Raw genomic sequence first — 14,355 nt, 5'->3', positions numbered from 1 at the left:
GACAATTGGACTCATGCAGGTAGAGTTGCAAGACAACATAACCGGGGCCACACTGCAGGGAAGGCGGCGGATTGCAAGTGTGAAGCCCAGGTTCTCCCCTCCTTGCTCTGGTTGTGTGAGAAACTCATTTTCTGACTCCTGTCCGATATCCCTCATGAGTTCTCGGTTTGATCCCGATTCTGAATGTGAATGGTCCTTGAGCATTTCTATGAAATGCCTCCACAGTGGCCACTGGGAGGGGAGCGACCTCCACGCAGTGCCTGCCTGTCCGGGTGCTCCCAGGCCTTTTGTCCTCTGAGACAGAGCTGCCTTCTTACACGCAGCCCTCTTCTGCCGTGCAGCTCACCTCGATCTTAGCTGAGAAGATTGGTGGAGAGCAATTGAAGCAAAACGATGGTAAACTTACCAAAACAACGTCCCCAGTAGTGGGGATTCCAGGTGTGCACCACCACACACAGCTAATTTTTGTGTTTTTAGTAAGAGACGGGGTTTCACCATGTTAGCCAGGCTGGTCTCGAACTCCTGACCTCAGGTGGTCTGCCTGCCTTGACCTCCCAAAGTGCTGGGATTATAGGCGTGAGCCACTATGCCTGGCCTGTTAACGCTAACTTCTAAGTTACTCCTTCCCATTTCCTTTTTTGTATTCCTATTTGCAAATGCTTTGTATCCTTATATATCAAGATCATCTGTGATACTGACTGACTTAATTGGCATCTCCCTTTTGTTTTACAAGTGACGGCCAAAAAATGAGCAAACGGAAAAAGAATTATCCAGATCCAGTTTCCATCATCCAGAAGTATGGTGCTGATGCGCGCAGGTACAGACCGGTGCTTTGCCTTGTGTGTCTTTATTGTTTTATATGTAAGCGTCTCCTACACTATTGGTCAGAATTGTTAGGTTTCGTTTATACTTAGGTTTTTAACAACACATCTCTGTTATGATTTGGGTGTTATGTTGGTGTGCTTGTTGATCTTCAACTCCCCAAATAGTTTTCTAGATGATAAAGGCATTTTTCAACCTAGAGGTCCGTTTGGGGAAGAGGACCTCTGTTGGGTGTTGGTCGAGCTGTCCAAGTCCTCCCCAGGCTAGATGTGGATTGCCTCTGCCTTCCTTCCTTTCTAGGTTCCCTGTCTTGTTGGTATTCGAATTCTCTTTCACCATTTATTTTAATTTTGTACCTACAGAGCCATGTGAGATATATCTATGCTGGAGCTAATATGTGTATGCTAGAGGCTGGTTGTGGTGCTGCCAGAGAAACAAAGCAAGACATGAGTTCTGTGTGTGGAGCAGGGACTTAAGATCAAGGAGGATTTTGCAGAGTGGGATAGAACATTCTGGGTAAAATGAACAGCTTTAGCATGGCAGTTCCTTCTCAGTACTCATTTTGAGTTTGTGGACAATCATTCAGTCCTAGACAGTTTTACTGTCCTTCCTTCCTGAGGTTTAAAGGAATTAAACCCTGCACTTTCTGACAAGGTTTTAGAATCTCTCTCAATTCTTAATTACTATTTGGTGCAGAGAAGTAATGTTTTCCTAAACTCTCTTCGGTTCACTCAAAAACATAATCGAGGACTTAATGTCGTACGTTGGTGCTTATGTTGAAAGTATTGCTGAAAATCAGAAATTCACACTGCCAGCAGTGTTTGGGATTTTTGTTATTTGTTTGTTTAAGTGATTGTAAAAGTTTATTTCCTTATAGTAACTTACCCCAATGTGCAAGTGTTTAACTGATTGTTCATTCCTAGGAAGAAGAAATAGAATTTCTCTCCAATGAGAACACAGTTAGAAAAAGCCCCAAAATTGATGGACCAGTGGATCCTGTCCTTCATGCGGTCTCTCATTGGCTTCTTTGAGACTGAAATGGCAGGTGAGTCTCTCTTGGTCTGTCCTCCCAGAACTACTCTCTTTGTAACTGCCCTTTTGGCATGTGTCTGTCTATAAACATAGTGGAAATATTGAGAGAGACAGAAAATTAAATAATTACTTCCTTTCACCTCTCAAATGTAGTTTTGTTAAGGCTTGTTAATTGTCGGGATGTCTTTGTTTCAAGGCCCTGGGGAATTCTGACCTGGCTCGGTGGCTCACACCTGTAATCCTCAGCATTTTGAGAGGCCGAGGCAGGTCACCTGAGGTTAGGAGTTCCAGACTAGCCTGGTAAACATCGGTGAAACCCCGTCTCTACTAAAAATATGTTAAAGAAAAAGTTAGCTTGCGATAGAGCCAGGGAATGTGTAATCCCTGCTATTCAGGAGGCTGAGGCAGGAGAATCGCTTGATGTCTCTGGACAGGGCTTGGTGCCGGGGGGCCTGGATCTCTGGATAGTTGTCGGTGCCGAGGGGCCTGGGACTGGGTAGGTGCCGGGGTCCAGTGCCTCTGGACAGAGGAAGGTCCTGGGGTCCAGTGCCTCTGGACAGAGGCAGGTCCTGGGGAGCCTGGGTCTCTGGACAGGGGTAGGTGTCGCGGGGCCTGCATCTCTGGACAGGGCTAGATGTGGGGTCCTGGACCGGGGTAGGTGTTGGGGTCCTGGGCCTCTGGACAGGGGTAGGTGCCGGGGCCTGGGTCTGTGGACAGGGGTAGGTGCCGAGGGCCTGGGTCTCTGGACGGGGGTAGGTGCTGGGGCCTGGGTCTCAGGACAGGGGTAGGTGCCGGGGTCCAGGGACTCTGCACAGAGCTGGGTGCCAGGGGCCCTGGGTCTCTGGACAGGGGTAGGTGCCGGGGAGCCTGGGTCTCTGGACAGGTGTTGGTGCGGGGGTCCAGGGTCTCTGGACAGGGTAGGTGCCAGGGGCCTGGGTCTCTGGACAGGCGTAGGTGTCAAGAGTCCTGGGTCTCTGTACGGGAGTAGGTGCCAGGGGGCCTGGGCCTGGGTAGGTGCCGGGGTCCAGGGTGTCTGGACAGGGTCAGGTGCCGGTGGGCCTTGATCTCTGGACGGGGCCAGGTGCCGGGGTCCTGGGCCTCTGAACGGGGGTATCTGCCGGAGTCCAGGGCCTCTAGACGGGGTAGGTCCCGGGGGACTGGGTTTCTGGACAGGGGTAGGTGCCAGGGGTCTTGGTCCTCTGGACGGGGTAGGTGCCGGGGGCCTGGGTCTCTTGACAGGGGTAAGTGCCTGGGGGCCTGGGCCTCTGGACAGGAGTAGGTGCCGGGGGGCCTGGGCCTGGGTAGGTGCCGGGGTCCAGGGCCTCTGCACAGGGGCAAGGGCCGGGGGCCCTGGGTCTCCGGACAGGGGCAGGTGCGGGGGCCTGGGTTTCTGAACGACGGGGGTAGGTGCCGGGGTGCCTGGGTCTCTGGACAGGGATAGGTGCCGGGCTCCATGGCCTCTGGATGGGGTAGGTGCAGGGGGCCTGGGTGTCTGGACAGGTGTAGGTGCCGGGGGGCCTTGGACTGGGTAATTGCTGGGGTCCAGGGTGTCTGGACGGGGCAGATGCCGGGGTCCAGGGCCTCTGCACAGGGGTAGGTGCCTGGGGGCCTGGGTCTGTGGACAGGGGTATGTGCCGGGGTCCAGGGCCTCTGGGCAGGGGTAGGTGCCCTCGGAGGCCTGGGTCCCTGGACGGGGTAGGTGCTGGGGGCCTGGTTCTCTGGACAGGGGTAGGTGCTGGGGGGCCTTGGTCTCTGGACAGGGATGGGTGTGTGGTCCTGGAAAGGGTTAGGTGTTAGGGGTCCTCGGCCTCTGGACAGGGGCAGGTGCAGGGGTCGAGGGCCTGTGGACAGGGGCAGGTGCCGAGGGTCTGGGCCTCTGGACAGGCGCAGGTGCCGGGTCGCATGGGTCTTTGGACAGGGGTAGGTGCCGGGGTCCTGAGTCTCTAGAAACTGGTAGGTGCCGGGGTCTGGGTCTCTGAACAGGGGTAGGTGCTGCGGGGCCTGGGTCTCTGGAAGGGGCAGGTGCCTTGGTCTCTGTATAGGGGTAGGTGCTGGGGGGCCTGGGTCTCTGGAAGGGGCAGGTGCCGGGGGCCTAGGTCTCTGAACGGTGGTTGGTGCCAGGGGGCCTGGGTCTCTGGACGGGTAGGTGCCAGGGGTCCTTGGTCTCTGGACGGGGGAAGGTGCCAGGGGGCCTGGGCCTCGGTAGGTGCCGGGTTCCAGGGCCTCTGGACAGGGAAAGGTGCTGGGGGGACTGGGTCTCTGGACAGGGGCTGGTGCCGGGGGCCTGGGTCTCTGAACGGGGATAGGTGCCGGGATCCAGGGCCTCTGGACAGAGGTAGGTGACGGGGGCCTGGGTCTCCGGACAGGGTAGGGGCTGGGCGCCTGGTTCTCTGGAAAGGGTTAGGTGTCGGGGTCCTGGGTCGCTGAACAGGGGTAGGTGCGGGGTCCTGAACAGGGGTAGGTGTTGCGGTCCTGTGCCTCTGGACAGGGGTAGGTATTGGGGGACGTGGGTCTTTAGACAAGGGTAGGTGTGGGGTCCTGGGCCTCTGGACAGGGGCAGGTGCCGGAGTCCAGGGCCTCTCGACAGGGGCACGTGGCGTGGGGCCTGGGTCTCTGAACAGGGGTAGGTGCCGGGGGCCTGGGTCTCTGGACAGGGGCTGGTGCCGGGGGCCTGGGTCTCTCAATGGGGGTAGGTGCCTGGGGCCTGGGTCTCTGGACAGGGACAGGTGCCTGGGGGCCTGGGACTCGACATGGGTAGGTCCCGGGATCCAGGGCCTCTGGATACGGGCAGGTTCCGGGGGGCCTGGGTCTCTTGACAGGGGCAAATGCAGGGGCGCCTGGGTCTCTGGACAGGGATAAGTGCTGGCTGGCCTGGGTCTGCGGACAGGGGTAGGTTCCCGGGGGGCCCGGGTCTCGGGACAGGGGTACGTGCCGGGGTCCAGGGCCTCTGCACAGGGCTAGGTGCCGGGGGCCCTGGGTCTCTGGACAGGGTAGGTGCCGGGGGCCTGGGTCTCTGGACAGGGGTAGGTGCCTGGGGGCCTGGGTCTCTGGACATGGGTAGGTGCGGGGTGCTGGACAGGGGTTGGTGTTGGGGGACCTCGGCCTCTGTACAGGGGTAGGTGTTGGGGGACCTTGGTCTCTGGACAGGGGTAGGTGCGGGGTCCTGGGCTTCTGGACAGAGGCAGCTGCCGGGGGTTGGGGTCTTTCGACAGGGGCAGATGCCGAGGGGCCTAGGCCTTGGTAGGTGCCGGAGTCCAGGGCCTCTGAACAGGGGCAGGTGCCGGGGTTTAGGTCTCTGTACAGGGGCGGGTGCTGGGGGCCTGTGTCTGTGGACAGGGGAAGGTGCCGGGGGGGCTGGGTGTCTGGACAGTGGTAGGTGTCGGAGGGGCTGGGTGTCTGGATAGTGGTAGGTGCCGGGGGGCCTGGGTCTCTGGACAGGGGTAGGTGCCGGGGGGCCTGGTTCTCTGCACAGGGGTATGTGCCGGGGGGCCCGGGTCTCTTGACAGGTACAGGGGCCGGGGGGCCAGGGTATCCGGACAGGGGTACCCTGGCCAGGGTCCAGGGCATCTGGTCATGTTCAGGTGCCGCGGGCATGGGTCTTTACACACGGGCAGATGCCGGGTCGCCTATGTCTCTGGACAGAGGTAGGTGCTGGAGGGCCTGGGTCTCTGGACAGGGGTAGATGCCGGCGTGCCTGGGTCTCTGGACAGGTGTAGGTGCCGGGGGTCCTGAATCTCTGGACAGGGGTAGGTGCCTGGAGCCTGGGTCTCTGGACAGGGGTAGGTGCCGGGGGGCCTGGGACTGTGAACAGGGGTAGATGCCGGGGGGCCTGGGTCTGTGGACAGGGGTAGATGCCGGGGTCCAGGGCCCCTGGACAGGGCTAGGTGCCGGGGGTCCTGAATCTCTGGACACGGGTAGGTGCCCGGAGCCTCGGTCTCTGGACAGGGTAGGTGCCGGGGGGCCTGGGTCTGTGGACAGGGGTAGATGCCGGGATCCAGGGCCTCTGGACAGGGCTAGGTGCCGGGGTGCCTGAGTCTCTGGACAGGGGTAGGTGCCGGGGGACCTGGGTCTCTGGACAGGGGTAGGTGCCGGGGGCCTGGGTCTCTGGACAGGGGTAGGTGTCGGGAGTCCTCGGTCTCTGGACGGGGTAAGTGTCGTGGGCCTGGGTCCCTGGATAGGGGTAGGTGCCAGGGAGCCTGGTTCTCTGGACAGGGGTAGGTGCCGGGGGGCCTGGGTCTCTGGACGGGGGCATGTGCCGGGGGGCCTGTGTCTCTGGACAGGGGTAGCTGCTGGGGGCGGGTGTCTCTGGGCAGGTGTAGGTGCCAGGGGTCCTGAGTCTCTGGACAGGGGAGGTGTCGGGGGCCCGGGTCTCAGGACAGGGGTAGGTGCCGGGGTCCTGAGTCTCTGGACAGGGCTAAGTGCCGGAGGCCTGGGTCTCTGGACAGGTGTAGGTGCCGGGACGCCTTGGTCTTTGGATAGGGGTAGGTGCTGCGGGGCCTGGGTCTCTGGAAGGGGCAGGTGCCTTGGTCTCTGTATAGGGGTAGGTGCTGGGGGGCCTGGGTCTCTGGAAGGGGCAGGTGCCGGGGGCCTAGGTCTCTGAACGGTGGTTGGTGCCAGGGGGCCTGGGTCTCTGGACGGGTAGGTGCCAGGGGTCCTTGGTCTCTGGACGAGGGCAGGTGTCAGGGGGCCTGGGCCTCGGTAGGTGCCGGGTTCCAGGGCCTCTGGACAGGGAAAGGTGCTGGGGGGACTGGGTCTCTGGACAGGGGCTGGTGCCGGGGGCCTGGGTCTCTGAACGGGGATAGGTGCCGGGATCCAGGGCCTCTGGACAGAGGTAGGTGACGGGGGCCTGGGTCTCCGGACAGGGTAGGGGCTGGGCGCCTGGTTCTCTGGAAAGGGTTAGGTGTCGGGGTCCTGGGTCGCTGAACAGGGGTAGGTGCGGGGTCCTGAACAGGGGTAGGTGTTGCGGTCCTGTGCCTCTGGACAGGGGTAGGTATTGGGGGACGTGGGTCTTTAGACAAGGGTAGGTGTGGGGTCCTGGGCCTCTGGACAGGGGCAGGTGCCGGAGTCCAGGGCCTCTCGACAGGGGCACGTGGCGTGGGGCCTGGGTCTCTGAACAGGGGTAGGTGCCGGGGGCCTGGGTCTCTGGACAGGGGCTGGTGCCGGGGGCCTGGGTCTCTCAATGGGGGTAGGTGCCTGGGGCCTGGGTCTCTGGACAGGGACAGGTGCCTGGGGGCCTGGGACTCGACATGGGTAGGTCCCGGGATCCAGGGCCTCTGGATACGGGCAGGTTCCGGGGGGCCTGGGTCTCTTGACAGGGGCAAATGCAGGGGCGCCTGGGTCTCTGGACAGGGATAAGTGCTGGCTGGCCTGGGTCTGGGGACAGGGGTAGGTTCCCGGGGGGCCCGGGTCTCTGGACAGGGGTACGTGCCGGGGTCCAGGGCCTCTGCACAGGGCTAGGTGCCGGGGGCCCTGGGTCTCTGGACAGGGTAGGTGCCGGGGGCCTGGGTCTCTGGACAGGGGTAGGTGCCTGGGGGCCTGGGTCTCTGGACATGGGTAGGTGCGGGGTGCTGGACAGGGGTTGGTGTTGGGGGACCTCGGCCTCTGTACAGGGGTAGGTGTTGGGGGACCTTGGTCTCTGGACAGGGGTAGGTGCGGGGTCCTGGGCTTCTGGACAGAGGCAGCTGCCGGGGGTTGGGGTCTTTCGACAGGGGCAGATGCCGAGGGGCCTAGGCCTTGGTAGGTGCCGGAGTCCAGGGCCTCTGAACAGGGGCAGGTGCCGGGGTTTAGGTCTCTGTACAGGGGCGGGTGCTGGGGGCCTGTGTCTGTGGACAGGGGAAGGTGCCGGGGGGGCTGGGTGTCTGGACAGTGGTAGGTGTCGGAGGGGCTGGGTGTCTGGATAGTGGTAGGTGCCGGGGGGCCTGGGTCTCTGGACAGGGGTAGGTGCCGGGGGGCCTGGTTCTCTGCACAGGGGTATGTGCCGGGGGGCCCGGGTCTCTTGACAGGTACAGGGGCCGGGGGGCCAGGGTATCCGGACAGGGGTACCCTGGCCAGGGTCCAGGGCATCTGGTCATGTTCAGGTGCCGCGGGCATGGGTCTTTACACACGGGCAGATGCCGGGTCGCCTATGTCTCTGGACAGAGGTAGGTGCTGGAGGGCCTGGGTCTCTGGACAGGGGTAGATGCCGGCGTGCCTGGGTCTCTGGACAGGTGTAGGTGCCGGGGGTCCTGAATCTCTGGACAGGGGTAGGTGCCTGGAGCCTGGGTCTCTGGACAGGGGTAGGTGCCGGGGGGCCTGGGACTGTGAACAGGGGTAGATGCCGGGGGGCCTGGGTCTGTGGACAGGGGTAGATGCCGGGGTCCAGGGCCCCTGGACAGGGCTAGGTGCCGGGGGTCCTGAATCTCTGGACACGGGTAGGTGCCCGGAGCCTCGGTCTCTGGACAGGGTAGGTGCCGGGGGGCCTGGGTCTGTGGACAGGGGTAGATGCCGGGATCCAGGGCCTCTGGACAGGGCTAGGTGCCGGGGTGCCTGAGTCTCTGGACAGGGGTAGGTGCCGGGGGACCTGGGTCTCTGGACAGGGGTAGGTGCCGGGGGCCTGGGTCTCTGGACAGGGGTAGGTGTCGGGAGTCCTCGGTCTCTGGACGGGGTAAGTGTCGTGGGCCTGGGTCCCTGGATAGGGGTAGGTGCCAGGGAGCCTGGTTCTCTGGACAGGGGTAGGTGCCGGGGGGCCTGGGTCTCTGGACGGGGGCATGTGCCGGGGGGCCTGTGTCTCTGGACAGGGGTAGCTGCTGGGGGCGGGTGTCTCTGGGCAGGTGTAGGTGCCAGGGGTCCTGAGTCTCTGGACAGGGGAGGTGTCGGGGGCCCGGGTCTCAGGACAGGGGTAGGTGCCGGGGTCCTGAGTCTCTGGACAGGGGTAAGTGCCGGAGGCCTGGGTCTCTGGACAGGTGTAGGTGCCGGGACGCCTTGGTCTTTGGATAGGGGTAGGTGCTGCGGGGCCTGGGTCTCTGGAAGGGGCAGGTGCCTTGGTCTCTGTATAGGGGTAGGTGCTGGGGGGCCTGGGTCTCTGGAAGGGGCAGGTGCCGGGGGCCTAGGTCTCTGAACGGTGGTTGGTGCCAGGGGGCCTGGGTCTCTGGACGGGTAGGTGCCAGGGGTCCTTGGTCTCTGGACGAGGGCAGGTGTCAGGGGGCCTGGGCCTCGGTAGGTGCCGGGTTCCAGGGCCTCTGGACAGGGAAAGGTGCTGGGGGGACTGGGTCTCTGGACAGGGGCTGGTGCCGGGGGCCTGGGTCTCTGAACGGGGATAGGTGCCGGGATCCAGGGCCTCTGGACAGAGGTAGGTGACGGGGGCCTGGGTCTCCGGACAGGGTAGGGGCTGGGGGCCTGGTTCTCTGGAAAGGGTTAGGTGTCGGGGTCCTGGGTCGCTGAACAGGGGTAGGTGTGGGGTCCTGAACAGGGGTAGGTGTTGCGGTCCTGTGCCTCTGGACAGGGGTAGGTATTGGGGGACGTGGGTCTTTAGACAAGGGTAGGTGTGGGGTCCTGGGCCTCTGGACCTGGGCCGGTGCCGGGTTCCAGGGCCTCTCGACAGGGGCACGTGCCGTGGGGCCTGGGTCTCTGAACAGGGGTAGGTGCCGGGGGCCTGGGTCTCTGGACAGGGGCTGGTGCCGGGGGCCTGGGTCTCTCAACGGGGGTAGGTGCCTGGGGCCTGGGTCTCTGGACAGGGACAGGTGCCTGGGGGCCTGGGACTCGACATGGGTAGGTCCCGGGATCCAGGGCCTCTGGATACGGGCAGGTTCCGGGGGGCCTGGGTCTCTTGACAGGGGCAAATGCAGGGGCGCCTGGGTCTCTGGACAGGGATAAGTGCTGGCTGGCCTGGGTCTGGGGACAGGGGTAGGTTCCCGGGGGGCCCGGGTCTCAGGACAGGGGTACGTGCCGGGGTCCAGGGCCTCTGCACAGGGCTAGGTGCCGGGGGCCCTGGGTCTCTGGACAATGTAGGTGCCGGGGGCCTGGGTCTCTGGACAGGGGTAGGTGCCTGGGGGCCTGGGTCTCTGGACATGGGTAGGTGCGGGGTGCTGGACAGGGTTTGGTGTTGGGGGACCTCGGCCTCTGTACAGGGGTAGGTGTTGGGGGACCTTGGTCTCTGGACAGGGGTAGGTGCGGGGTCCTGGGCTTCTGGACAGAGGCAGCTGCCGGGGGTTGGGGTCTTTCGACAGGGGCAGATGCCGAGGGGCCTAGGCCTTGGTAGGTGCCGGAGTCCAGGGCCTCTGAACAGGGGCAGGTGCCGGGGTTTAGGTCTCTGTACAGGGGCAGGTGCCGGGGGCCTGTGTCTGTGGACAGGGGAAGGTGCCGGGGGGCCTGGGTCTCTGGACATGGGTAGGTGCCGGGGGGCCCGGGTCTCTGCACAAGGGTATTTCCCGGGGGGCCTGGGTCTCTGCACAGGGGTAGGTGCCGGGGGGCCTGGGTCTGTGGACAGGGGTAGATGCCGGGGTCCAGGGCCTCTGGACAGGGCTAGGTGCCGGGGGTCCTGAATCTCTGGACACGTGTAGGTGCCCGGAGCCTCGGTCTCTGGACAGGGTAGGTGCCGGGGGGCCTGGGTCTGTGGACAGGGGTAGATGCCGGGATCCAGGGCCTCTGGACAGGGCTAGGTGCCGGGGTGCCTGAGTCTCTGGACAGGGGTAGGTGCCGGGGGGCCTGGGTCTCTGGACAGGGGTAGGTGCCGGGCGTCCTCGGTCTCTGGATGTGGTAAGTGCCATGGGCCTGGGTCTCTGGACAGGGGTAGGTGCCAGGGGTCCTCGGTCTCTGGACAGGGTAAGTGTTGTGGGCCTGAGTCTTCGGATAGTGCTAGGTGCCGGTGAGCCTGGTCCTCTGGACAGGGATAGGTGCCGGGGGGCCTGGGCCTGTGTAGGTGCCGGGGTCCACGGCCTCTGGATAGGGGCAGGTGCCAGGGGGCCTTGGTCTCTGGACAGGGGTAGGTGCCGGGGGGCCTGGGCCTGGGTAGGTGTCGCGGTCCAGGGCCTCTGGACAGGGGCATGTGCCGGGGGGCCTGGGTCTGTGGACAGGGGTAGGTTCCGGGGGACCTGGGTCTCTGGACAGAGGCAGGTGCCGGGGGGCCTGGGTCTCTTGACACAGGTACGTGCCAGGGGTCTTGGGTCTTTGGACAGTGGTAGGTGCCGGGGGGCCTGGGTCTCTGGACAGGGGCAGGTGCTGGGGCCTGGGTCTCTGAACGGGGGTGGGTTCTGGGGGCATGGGTCTCTAGACGATGGTAGGTGCCGGGGGGCCTGGGCCTGGGTAGGTTCCGGGGTCCAGGGCCTCTGGACAGGGCCAGGTACTGGGGGGCCTGGGTCTCTGAACGGGGGTAGGTGCCAGGGGGCCTGGGTCTCTGGACAGGGGTAGGTGCCGGGGGTCCTGGGTCTCTGGACGGGGGTAGGTGCCGGGAGACCTGGGCCTGGGTAGGTGCCAGGGTCCAGGGCCTCTGGACAGGGGCAGGTGCCGGGGTCCTGGGTCTATGGACGGGACACGTGCCAGAGGCCTGGGTCTCTGGACAGGGGTATGTCCAGTCCCGGGGGGGCCTGGGACTGGCTAGGTGCCGGGGGTCCTGGGCCTCTCGACAGGGGCAGGTGCCGGGGGTTTGGGTCTCTCGACAGGGGCAGAGACTGGCTGAGCAGAAGCTCTTTCGTTAGATCCCATTTATCAATTTTGGCTTTTGTTGCAATGGCTTTTGCTGTTTTAGTCATGAAGTCTTTGCCCTTGCCTATGTCCTGGATGAGATTGCTTAGGTTTTCTTCTAGGGTATTTATAGTTTTAGTTTTTATGTTTGCGTCTTTAGTCCATCTTAATTTTTGTGTAAGATGTAAGGAATGGGTCTAGTTTCTGTTTTCTGCATATGGCTAGCCAGTTTTCCCAGCACCATTGATTAAATTGGGAACCCTTTCCCCATTGCTTGTTCTTGACAGATTTGTGGAAGATCAGATGGTTGTGGACGCGTGGTGTTATTTCTGAGGTCTCTGTTCTGTTCCTTTGGTCTACATATTTAGTTCGTACCGGTACCATGCTGTTTTGGTTACTGTGTCTCTTTAGAACAGTCTCAAGTCAGGTAGTGTGATCCCTCTAGCTTTGTTCTTTGGACTTAGGATTGTCTTGGCTATACGGGCTCTTTTTTGGTTTCACGTGAAATTTAAAGTAGTTGTTTCTGGTTTTGTGAAGAAAATCAGTGGTAGCTTGAGGGGAATAGCATTGAATTTACAAATTACTTTGGGCAGTATGGCCATTTTCACGATAATGATTCTTTCGACCCACGAGCATGGAATGTTTTTCCATTTGTTTGTGTCCTCTCTTATTTCTTTGAGCGGTAGCTTGTAGTTCTCCTTGAAGAGGTCCTTCACTTCCCTTGTAAGTTGTCTTCCTAGGTAATTTATTTTCTTTGTAACAATTGTGAATGGGAGGAGTTCACTCAAGGTTTGGCTCTCTGCTTGCCTGAGATGATGGGGTTTTGTAAATATACACTCATGTTGTCTGCAAACAGAGACAATTTGATGTCCTCTCTTCCTGTTTGAATACACTTTGTTTCTTTTTTTTTTGCTTGATTTCTCTGGCCAGAGCTTCCAATACTATGTTGAATAGGAGTGGTGAAAGCCGGCATCCTTGTCTTGTGCTGGATTTAAAGGGAATGATTCCAGCTTTTGCCCATTCATTATGGTACTGGCTATGGGTTTGTCATTAATAGCTCTTACTATTTAGAGATAGTTCTGTCAACACCTAGTTTACGGAGAGTTTTTAGCATGAAAGGGTGTTGAATTTTATCAAAGACCTTTTCTGCATCTATTGAGATAATCACATGTGTTTTTTTTTTTTTTGGTCATTGGCCAGGGATATGTGCCGGGGGCCTGGTTCTCTGCACAGGTTAGGTGCCGGGATCCAGGGCATCTGGACAGGGCTAGGTGCCGGGAGCCCAGGGTCTCTGGACAGAGGTAGTTGCTGGGGCCCTGGGCCTGGGTAGGTGCTAGGGTCCAGTGCCTCTGGACAGGGGCAGGTGCCGGAAGGCCTGGGTCGGTCTCTGGACAGGATTAGGTGCCTGGGGGCCTGGGTCTCTGGACAGGGGTATGTGCCGTGGTCCAGGGCCTCTGGGCAGGGGTAGGTGCTGGGGGCCTGGTTCTCTGGACAGGGGTAGGTGCTGGGGGCCTTGGTCTCTGGACAGGGATACGTGTACGGTCCTGGAAAGGGGTAGGTGTTAGGGGTCCTCGGCCTCTGGACAGGGGCAGGTGCAGGCGTCCAGGGCCTCTGGACAGGGGCAGGTGCCGAGGGTCTGGGCCTCTGGACAGGCGCAGGTGCCGGGGCGCATGGGTCTTTGGACAGGGGTAGGTGCCGGGGGCCTGAGTCTCTAGAAACTGGTAGGTGCCGGGGTCTGGGTCTCTGAACAGGGGTAGGTGCCAGGGCCCTGGGTCTCTGAACAGGGGTAGGTGCCAGGGGCCTGGTCTCTGGACAGGGGCTGGTGCCGAGGAGCCTGGGTCTCTGGACGGGGCCAGGTGCCGAGGTCCAGGGCCTCTGGACAGGGCTAGGTGCTGGAGGCCCTGGGTCTCTGAACCGGGGTAGGTGCCGAGGGGCCTGGGACTTAGTAGGTGCTGGGCTCTAGGGCCTCTGGACAGAGGCAGTTGCCGGGGGGCCTGGGTCTCTAGACAGGGGTAGGTGCCGGGGTCCTGGGTCTCTGGACAGGGGTAGCCGCCAGGGTCCTGGGTCTCTGGACATGGGTATGTGCCGGTGTCCAGGGCCTCTGGGCAGGGGTAGGTGCTGGGGGCCTGGTTCTCTGGACAGGGGTAGGTGCTGGGGGCCTTGATCTCTGGACAGGGATAGGTGTAAGGTCCTGGAAAGGGGTAGGTGTTAGGGGTCCTCGGCCTCTGAACAGGGGCAGGTGCAGGGGTCCAGGGCCTCTGGACAGGGGCAGGTGCCGAGGGTCTCGGCCTCTGGACAGGCGCAGGTGCCGGGGCGCATGGGTCTTTGGACAGGGGTAGGTGCCGGGGGCCTGAGTCTCTAGAAACTGGTAGGTGCCGGGGTCTGGGTCTCTGAACAGGGGTAGGTGCCAGGGCCCTGGGTCTCTGAACAGGGTTCGGTGCCAGGGGCCTGGGTCTCTGGACAGGGGCTGGTGCCGAGGAGCCTGGGTCTCTGGACAGGGGCAGGTGCCGAGGTCCAGGGCCCCTGGACAGGGCTAGGTGCCGGAGTCCCTGGGTCTCTGAACCGGGGTAGGTGCCGAGGGGCCTGGGACTTAGTAGGTGCTGGGCTCTAGGGCCTCTGGACAGAGGCAGTTGCCAGGGGGCCTGTGTCTCTAGACAGGGGTAGGTGCCGGGGTCCTGGGTCTCTGGACAGGGGTAGCTGCCAGGGTCCTGGGTCTCTGGACATGGGTAGGTGCCGGGGGCCTGGGTGTCTGGACAGGGTTAGGTGCCGGGGTCCTGCGTCTCTGGACGGTATAGGGTCCGGGGGCCTGTGTTTGTGGACAGGGGTAGGTGCCGGGGGTTCTGG

General features: G+C 62.0%; 1 long non-coding RNA gene across 5 annotated transcripts in view; it reads left to right on the top strand.

Annotated features, from left to right (window-relative positions):
• The window catches only part of LOC135273192 (uncharacterized), a 56,177-nt gene that overhangs the window by 33,299 nt on the left and 8,523 nt on the right, over positions 1 to 14,355 (top strand). For all 5 annotated transcript variants that reach the window (XR_010341004.1, XR_010341006.1, XR_010341005.1 and 2 more), the window contains 2 exons: positions 734 to 817; positions 1,746 to 1,867. This is a non-coding gene — a long non-coding RNA (uncharacterized LOC135273192). The remainder of the gene's footprint in view (positions 1 to 733; positions 818 to 1,745; positions 1,868 to 14,355) is intronic.

Source organism: Aotus nancymaae, unplaced genomic scaffold, assembly GCF_030222135.1.
Source record: "Aotus nancymaae isolate 86718 unplaced genomic scaffold, 86718_ANA_hifiasm-v0.15.2.pri h1tg000348l, whole genome shotgun sequence".
Taxonomy (NCBI): Eukaryota; Metazoa; Chordata; class Mammalia; order Primates; family Aotidae; genus Aotus; species Aotus nancymaae.
This window is presented reverse-complemented; position numbering and strand designations above follow the sequence as displayed.